At 37.9% G+C, this 9,267-nt stretch overlaps 1 protein-coding gene across 3 annotated transcripts in view; it reads right to left on the reverse strand.

Moving 5' to 3' along the window:
- The window catches only part of LOC131200826 (pancreatic lipase-related protein 2-like), a 41,608-nt gene extending 34,662 nt beyond the window's left edge, over positions 1-6,946 (reverse strand). Inside the window, exon 1 of one of the 3 annotated variants that reach the window (XM_058188097.1) lies at positions 6,860-6,946. The gene's annotated coding sequence lies outside the window, so the exon portion shown is untranslated. Of the gene's footprint in view, positions 1-5,284; positions 5,550-5,623; positions 5,648-6,859 lie in introns of those variants that run through there. The other 2 variants (XM_058188098.1, XM_058188096.1) reach the window with 2 other exon arrangements.
- Between the last annotated feature and the right edge of the window lie 2,321 nt (positions 6,947-9,267).

Genomic DNA, 9,267 nt, shown 5'->3' on the forward strand with positions numbered 1-9,267 from the left:
CTTGCTAGGAGTTACTAAGCCATCAAAATTATTGTTGCTATAAGATATAGGTTGGCCATCTATGAATCACTAACCATCAAAAGAGGAAAATATATCATCAGGAAGAACAATGGTACACAAATTTCAAATCAAATAATTTTGCTGTAGTCATTAACCAGCAGAAAAAAAAGAAGAAAAATAGTTTTCAGATATCCAGAGCATCAAAAAATAAATAAGGAGTGATACATAGAAAAATATGCTTAAAAGCTTCATTCTTATTAGTTAACTAACCTAAACTATTAAATTACAGAGCCACGACACATCTGAGGAAGGCACAATATAGTAGCAGACATTAAAAAAAAAGATCAGTGGGTAATGTTAAGGCAAAGCCATTCCCTACTCAAACACATTCAATTGCTCTTGGTTATTCCTTGTCTAATTTTGTATGTCACCTCAAAGAAGCTGGCAAACATATGTTATTTCAGGAATAATATCACAAAATAAAAATAGTGTGTGCTGCTAGTCATTATATTGTATTTTACTAATCAGTAGGGAGCAATTAGAGTGTAATACAGAATAATCCAGAATAATACAAAATAACAGAGTTGGAAGGGTCCTTGTAGATGACCTTGTAGGTCATCTAATCCAAACCTCCCCCAACCAAGCAGGAGACCCTACATCATTTCTGACAGATGGCAGTCCAGTCCAGTTGAAAGCTTCAATAGAAAATAATATGTTTAATAGTTTCTACTTGTTAGAATGGAATAGAATAGAATAGAATAGAATAGAATAGAATAGAATAGAATAGAATAGAATAGAATAGAATAGACTTCTTTATTGACCAAGTGTGATTGGACAGACAAGGAATTTGTCTTTGGTGCATATGCTCTCAGTGTACATAAAAAGAAAAGATACATTCATTAAGAATCATAAGGTATAACACTTAATGATAGTCGTGGGGTACAATAAGCAATCAAATCATACTAGGAAACAATCAATATAAATACAAATAAGGATACAGCAGCAACCATTCTGAGTCAGAAGGGCATACTCATAAAGGGTATAGTATCCTTCTGTATCTTCCAGCTAGGAATGTTGTAGGTAGTGCATAATGTTGGACTAAGGTAAAGGCTCTTCTCTGGTTGGCAGTATTAAGATATTTGAGGTACATGGCTGGTGCCACAATGACTGTCCATCATGAGAAGCTAAGTAGTATATCCCACATCTGTTTGTCAGTCTATACCATACAGACATTGTTTGAGTTTGGGTTTTGTCTCTACATAGCTCAGAGATAATAGATAAGTGAGGAGGTGAGTCCTAAGAGGGGGAACTTGTTATAAATTGCTTGTTTCCACTCATTTTGAAACTTATCTTCTAATATCAGCAGCATTGTAAGGAAAAATATTAGCTTTGTCCAGTAGAATAGCATCGCTTGCCAAATTCTGGTCACCACGCTCACCATTCCAGCTTCCATGCACAATGAGACATTAGAGACAAAGTGTGGAACTTAAAACATTGCTCTTAAGGAGTTAAACTGGACAAGTTCTAATGGTGTGAGATTGGAGGGTGGTCCAAATTGACTACCTAAATTTTGTATAAAATCTGAATATATATCTGAATATATATATATAGTGTTGTGGCTCCCGCCCCTGAACCTGGCCCCATGCTCGAAAGTGCCTTGGAGCCAGGCCTGCTGCCAGAAAGTGACTCGGAGCCGGGCCTGCTGCCAGAAAGTGACTTGGACAGTGAGGGGGAAGGGCCGTCAGGACTTATCTCGGAAGCACCGGCCTCCCTGGCTCAGCTCCAGGAGCCAGAAGCAGGCCAGGTGAAAGAGATAACGAGGCCTCTTTCCCCTGACTCTTCCCCCCCCCAGGCCCTGACTCGTTCCCTCCCCCAGGCCACGCCTGCAGACCCAACTGACAGCAATCAGGCTTGGCTGAATCCTAGGTTTTGTAGGCAGGAGAGAAGGAAACAACAGAAGCAGGGGAGGGGCAGGCCTAGGAAGTGCTGAGTCATGGAGCCACACCCCACAGGATATAAAAGGCAGCAAAAGCTGGTGTGTCTCTTTGTATCAGGCAAATCCACGGATTGACTAGAGCTGAAGGGCTCTTGGCAGACACTGGCTCTTTTGCTGCCAGAACTGATAAGAGCCGGCTAATTAAGCCATCGTTCAGACGGAGGCGAGGAGGACATAACATCTCTCTCTCTCTCTCTCTCTCTCTCTCTCTCTCTCTCTCTCTCTCTCTCTCTCTCTCTCTATATATATATATATATATATATATATATATATATATATATATATATATATATATATATATATATATATATATATATGTTTGTAGATCTTGGCATTTTTGGTTTTTTTCCCATGTAAGGTTGAGAGTATCTTGGCAACGTTTCGACGAGGTCTCACTCATCATCTTCAGGCTGGTGCTTTCGGCTTCGTGCCTGTGTGAGCAAAGCGTGGTCAGAGCTGCTGTCTCTCTATAAATACTGGTGGGGAGGTGGGGAGTGTTGCTGTAAGCGGGTTTGTTCTGTTTCCCCCTCTCACCACTCCCAACAAAAAGTCAGTCAAAGGACTTCTCCAAGTTTATTTACACTTGGCTGGATTCCTTCTGGCACAGAGATGTTCTGGACACATCTCCCCACACGCCTGCCAAAATCCCTGGAGATAGCCAGAAAATTATAGATAAAGCATGAGTCACTCACGAACAGATTCTTCTATCCATGAAACAGTTTGCCCGCGCAAATTCATTGCTTTGTCCAATGCAAAAAGCCAGGAAGCTCCGCCTCCTTTTTATATCCCCTGTGGGTGTCGCTCCGTGACTCATCATTCTCTGACCCTGTCCCAATGCCTCCTCTGCTGTGCGCGCCGGTCACGTCTGCGCAGTCTCACATCAAGACAAGACTGTTCTTGGGGCGTTGCCAAATCAGAAGAAGGCCCGGGGGAATCAGGCCTTGCCAGCCCCTCCTCCTCCTCCTGGGTCGGTGCCAGGGAGGGAGAGGACCCAGGGGAAGCAGGCCTTGCCAGCTTCTCCTCCTCACTCTCTGAATCATCCTCCTCCAGGAGTCCGAGTCCGGGAACCTGGGTCACAACAGGGTTGGTTGGTTGTGTGGTAGCATCTTGATTGGTAGATGGAGTGGGTGTTTGCAGATTAGTCAGCTGTTTCATAGCATCCTGTGTGGGTGTGGTCCTAGTTGTGTGTCCATTAGTCTTTTGTGTTGTAACAACCTGATTAATGGGCTTTGTGGAAACATCCTGAGTTCTGGGAATGTGACCACAGCCCATTAACCAGGTCGTTAGGGTTAGGCTTAGGGTTAAGATGTCTCAAAGAGAGAAAGAGAGAGAGAGAGAGACAGACAGACAGACAGATACATAGAAAGTTATTCAAAATATTATCACATTGAACCTATATAGGTCTTCTACTACTTGTACTACTTTTATCATTCTAGTATTTGTTTGATGTTCAGTTTAGCTACAAGAGCAAAGAACATGTTTCTCATGTAGCTTTCATGAACTAATACCAGATTCCAAAGTCCAAAACAGTTAATTGTCTTAGAGAGTGCTTTATTTGGGGATGGAGTAGGGAAAGCATTCTCCATTTCCATATCTTGTTGATATATTAGAAAACTGTGGTACAAGAATTTTGTAACTGTTCCTGAGTTTACTGAGCAGCTTTCTGGATAATGCAATAGTTCAGAACTTTTATCATATCTAATTAATTACTATGAATCTACAAACCTAAACTCCAGTTATGTAATATTGCCTCACCAGTATATGAATATGCATACAAATAAATTGATAGTTTGTTAATGAGCTCCTTGTACACCCCATAGGACTGCCTTGTCAGGGAAAACCTGTTCCAGCTTTAAATTGATAATAGTAAAAACAGTTCCAGAAGCTTTTCTTTATTCAATTAGAAACCTAGAATCAAGAACAAAACTTCAAATAACTTTATTAAAGATTAAAATTAGAAAAAACAATACAAATAAATATAAAGAAAGAGTAGAAGAAAAGAAAGAAGAAAAAATATAAAAAAAGAAAATATAGTAAATAAACAACTTTCCACCTTCATCACAAGTACAAACAATTTTAATAATTAATCACTTTCTCTTAACATACAACAAATAATCTCTTCTACCCTGTGTCCCCCAAAATAAGATATCCCCTGATAATAAGCTCAATAGGGCTTTTGAACGCATGGCACTAAGGCCAAGCGCTTCTTTCAGGTTCAAAAAAATATAAGACAGGGTCTTATTTTCAGGAAAACACAGTTCTCAGATCCCATCTCTTAACTATAAACCAGAAGGCATCATCATTTCAATTCTGATGTTGGGAAAAATCCATTAATGGTTGCCAGAGATAACAAATCTATTTTAAAATAAAATCTATTTTAACCTTATTCAAATAAACCAGTTATATTCCTTCTTACTTTCAACAATCTTGATTTTATAATCCTTTAAAATAAAGTTGTAGAACTTGATTTTTTTTCCTTCGTTGTCTGTCTCTTTTCACAAAAGTCTTCAAACTTTAATAAGATTATTTTGTAAATCTAATATAGAAGATTGTCCAGGTCATTCTCTTAGTTAGTTGTTTGTAAATCCCTTTTAATTATTTCTTTTGTGTCACCAGTGTAGCCTGTTTTTCTATGTCAGTTCCAGTTTTGCCAGGTGGAACTTGTTCTTTTCCATATCTTTTTGACACAGTCTATCTATGTCACCTATATGTGACGAAGGCAGCTATATATTTAATATATAATGGCCCAACTATATATCATAAATATATTTATTTAATAAATAAAACTTTAGAGTCACACACTATTAAAATTAGTTTCTGGGTTCATTGTTCAAATATTCAAATATCCTTCAATATATGCAATGTTTAAAAAATGCTTCATTATATACTTGTAAGCTGAGTTTAAGTGTTCTTCTATTTTAATTGTAATTTTTAGTTCCCTCTAGTTTCCTCTAATGCAGGGGTCTCCAACCTTGTCAACTTTAAGACTTGTGGAAAGCAAAGCTGGCTGAGGAATTCTGAGAGTTGAAGTCTACAAGTCTTAAAATTGACAAGGTTGGAGACCCCTGCTCTAATGTCCAATTTTTAAACCTTAGTTTTTAAAAAAGATTAAAAGCATTTTCTCATGGGAAGGATTCCTTATAATTAATTTAAACATCTTATTCAAATTTATCTGGACCCTTAGTCTGTCTATAGCTTTCTATAATCAGTTTTAATCACCCTTTTGCTGTTTCAAATTCCAAAATTTATAGCTAAAATTTATTTTGCTAAGGACTGAAGGAAACTCACCTGATACTGTAAGACTTGTTGATTCAAAGGATGACCAAAGGCATTTCAGCAAGATGCTTATTCCCTCCAAACTACAACAATGCTTAAAAAAACTGACAAATAAGCATGGATCCCTCACAGAGAGACGTGAATATCCCATCAACATCCACTACGGTGCCTCAATCAAAGACTTGACCATAGATAGAGATGAAATCACGGTCTCATTTGATGTCACAGCACTCTTAGATCCAGGACTAGCAAAAGAATCCATGACAGCACTACTACACAGAACACTGGCATAACCAAATGCATCAGAATTGAAATACCCAGAATCATGGACCTTATCAACCTGTGCCTCACCTCATACTTTCAGTTGAATGGACAAATATATCAACAAATCAAAGAAACACCCATGGGAACACCACTTTCAGGACTCATAGCTGAGACTGTAATGCAACTGGAATCTAAAGTACTCCCACATCTACAATCCAAAGTATAGATCTGGTACATAGACCTTTGTCATAATAAAAAGGACCAACTAGAGAAAGCACACAAAACTATCAACAATATCTTCAAAGGAATAAAATTCATGAAGAAAGAGGAAAACAACAATCCACTTCCTTTCCTTGACACCATCAGCAGCTGAGACAGTGATGGTAAATTAGAAACACAATTCTACCGTAAATCTACCCACACCAACCAAGTGCTTAGCAAAGTAACAACCCAACCTCCCAAAAGAAAAACTGTGTAAGAACTCTATTTAGATGACTACAAATATATTCAGCAACCATGAACATCGGAAAAAAGAAACCAAGCATCTATACAATATCTTCCAACAAAACGATTATCAAAAAGTACCTGACCACTCAACCTACCATAGTACAACCAACAAAACTTGTGAAAAGAATTACACTAAAAACATCTCAGAAACCACCAACAGACCATTACAACTACATGGCACCACTGTAGAACACAAACCAACTAAAGCCCTCCAAAGCATCCTAAATGACCCAGCAGTTCCAGAAGAAAAAAACAAAAACAGGAGTCATCTTCACATAGAGGATAAGGACAGTAACAACTAATAGCAAACAGAAGACAAGCAGAGTGCATCCATGAACACCAACTAACAGTCAGAAAACATGATGAAAACTCCTTAATTTCACAAAACAAGGACAGACTCAATCATAGTTTCAACTGGAAAACTGTGAGCATCCTAGATCAAGCCGAGTCCAAAAACCTTAGAGAATTCCTGCAGTCATGATACTCTAACAAAATCAGCAATTAACAGGCATATAGTGATAAACAATATTTACATGCCACTCAAAAGAAACAAAAAGACCAAAAGGAAACAAAAAGACCACAACATCTCCTCACCAGCAATCACACATATGAGCAGAGATTAACACCAAGATTAACACCAGACTAACAATCAAGAAGTAAACAAAACCCAATCAAGGAATTACCAACACAGAGAAACAAACTAAAAGTAAACAACAGCCTAATCAAGGAACCAACATGAACATTCCCACCAAAGCTGATTGGCAAACTACTGGCTTATAAACATATGAGCAAATCCCATTCCCTGCTACCACTTACATTATTTAGTTTGGTAATGAAACATCTCAAGAAAACCACCAAGCTCAGAGAGTACCAAGGAGCTGTACACAGTTGTCTGGAGTGCTTGTTGGTGATCTCAAATCCTCTCCTTGTCCAGAAAGGATTCCCTCCCTCCCTCCCATCCTGCTGAAATATTTCTCTCCCAGATTTTTGTGATTTACATATTTTAATTTTGTGACTTACATATTTTATATCTTCTTCCTTATATTCTGTGTTTCTTATAGACAAATCGTATCTTGTTTTGGCATTTTCAAATAGTAAAATATTATCTTGTCTATTTTGAGAAGCATTTGCCCCAATTACATTATAAATTGTTTAAATTGGCTTGGTTAATGTTTGAGGCTCTGATTCACAGGACTGGGAAACTCTTCTCCCTGTCACTCATGCCTTCGTGACTTCCTGTTTGAACTACTGCTCTAAATGGGTCTGGCCTTTGTTGTAATATTAAGCCATATGAACTCCTTTATGAAATTGTTTATGAAATTACTTATGTGCAAATATAAGCATGAGCAATCTTTGAGAAATTGCTTATGTGAAAAAGATCAGCATAAGTAAGTCTGGCTAATTTTTATCATGTAAGCAGAAATCTGTTTGATGCCAAGGTTGCAAAGATGTTTGCCTGTAAATGTATCAACACTTTTGTGATAGCCACAGGATAATTCCTTCTCTGATAAGGCTCACTTCACAAAGCTTCAAAGAAGTTGCTCCTACACACAATTATATGAGATTTATTAGTATGTAGGGTTGGGATGTTACAAGATGAATTTATGTTTGTTACTGTGATTTTGCTACACAAGTTTCTTGATGTTTTAGAATGTGCCTTTGTTGCTATGTGATTTATGCATGCAAGCCTGCCTTTGATGTAGACGCCTTCTGATAAGAATCCTAATAAAAGGAGAGGCTAGAATTTTGTTCGAGGCTCTCTCATCTTGAGAAAAACTGCGTGTTTGTCTCATTTCCCACATGAGAAGCCCATCAAATGCCTGATGCGTCGACAGGCCTTGTGGAGCATTCAGAAGCTTCAGCTGGTACAGAACATCTGCATGGGTTGTAAATGGAATTGATTATTTGACACATGTAATGCAACTGCTGGGGCTTTAATTCCTGTCACTTTTAAAGCCCTTCATGGCTTGAGACTGGGTTACCTGAGAGACCATCTTTTCCCAGTTGTTGATAACCATCCAGTCCAGTTTGGCAGGAAAGGATGTTCCAGGTCAAGTCAGTCAAGGGATGTCAACTCACAGGGACCAGGAAACAAGCCTTTTCTGCCATAGATCCTGCCTTCTGGAACATTCTTCCTCCAGAGATTCAGATTGCCTCATCACTTTTGGCTTTTTGGAAGGCCTAAATGACCTGCCTATGTGCCTAGGCCTGGAGTCCTGAATGTGTGAAAATCCACATTTCCTAGTTATGTTGACCCTGATGGGTTATAATATATCTTGGTCGCTAATTGCATTGTTTCTTTTTTATACTACAGTACTTTAATTGTTTATTTGTTTTTAGGATTGTTTGCAATACAGAGTCACTGTTTGACATACAAATTGAATAAGTAAATAACAAATAAATAATTCTGTGCCGTCATCCTGAGGTGATCGGGATTTCTCAGCCCACAGCTGGCATCCCTTTGTGTACACAGCTTATTAAAAATGATATTTTTATTTGAAATAACTAAAACAATAACTGATTATTAAAAATATTCAGGTGCTACAGATAGGTTTTCTGTAAACATGAAGTCTCCTTATATTGTCCGTTGCAAATGGAATGTGCAAACATTTATTATATTGGATGAATCATCAGACTTTAGAGCCAAGAAGAACATGAATTACATGTAATGATGAAGCAACTTTCCTGTTTTTCCTCATTCTGCCTACAAAAGCCTTAACAAAGAAGCCCTCTAGTGGTGAAAACTATGTATTTAGTTGCTTAAATTAAAAGAAAGCAATGTGGATTATTGTGGAATTTTTCTGAATTAAAATATATCTTCATTACCGTCTGAAAGATTGTTCATTTTATTGTGGTGAAAACTTATGTTGCCAGATGGATAAGGCAAGGAAGTAAACATTCCTTTAAACATTTACTTGGGAAGGCTGCTATGGCTTCTTGGCATTTTTTTAAATTCTTAAACCTGTTTCTGTACAGTTCAAGGGGGACATAACTGGAATCACTTACATGCTTTTTGGAAAAGGAAAAGGCTTTGTGCTTTCCCTGGAAGGGAGTGAATACTGGCTCATGTTCTTTATGGAGATGGCTGATTATATCACATTCCTTCTCAGTATGGCATGTTTTTCAAGACCAGCTTGAAGATTTAATCAATGTGAGTTTAGGGGAATAGAAAACTTTCAACATTTACTCAATTTTCCCATTGCTATGTTGCTGCAGCGAGTTCT

The sequence above is a fragment of the Ahaetulla prasina genome, chromosome 6 (genome assembly GCF_028640845.1).
Source record: "Ahaetulla prasina isolate Xishuangbanna chromosome 6, ASM2864084v1, whole genome shotgun sequence".
In the NCBI taxonomy this organism is placed as follows: domain Eukaryota; kingdom Metazoa; phylum Chordata; class Lepidosauria; order Squamata; family Colubridae; genus Ahaetulla; species Ahaetulla prasina.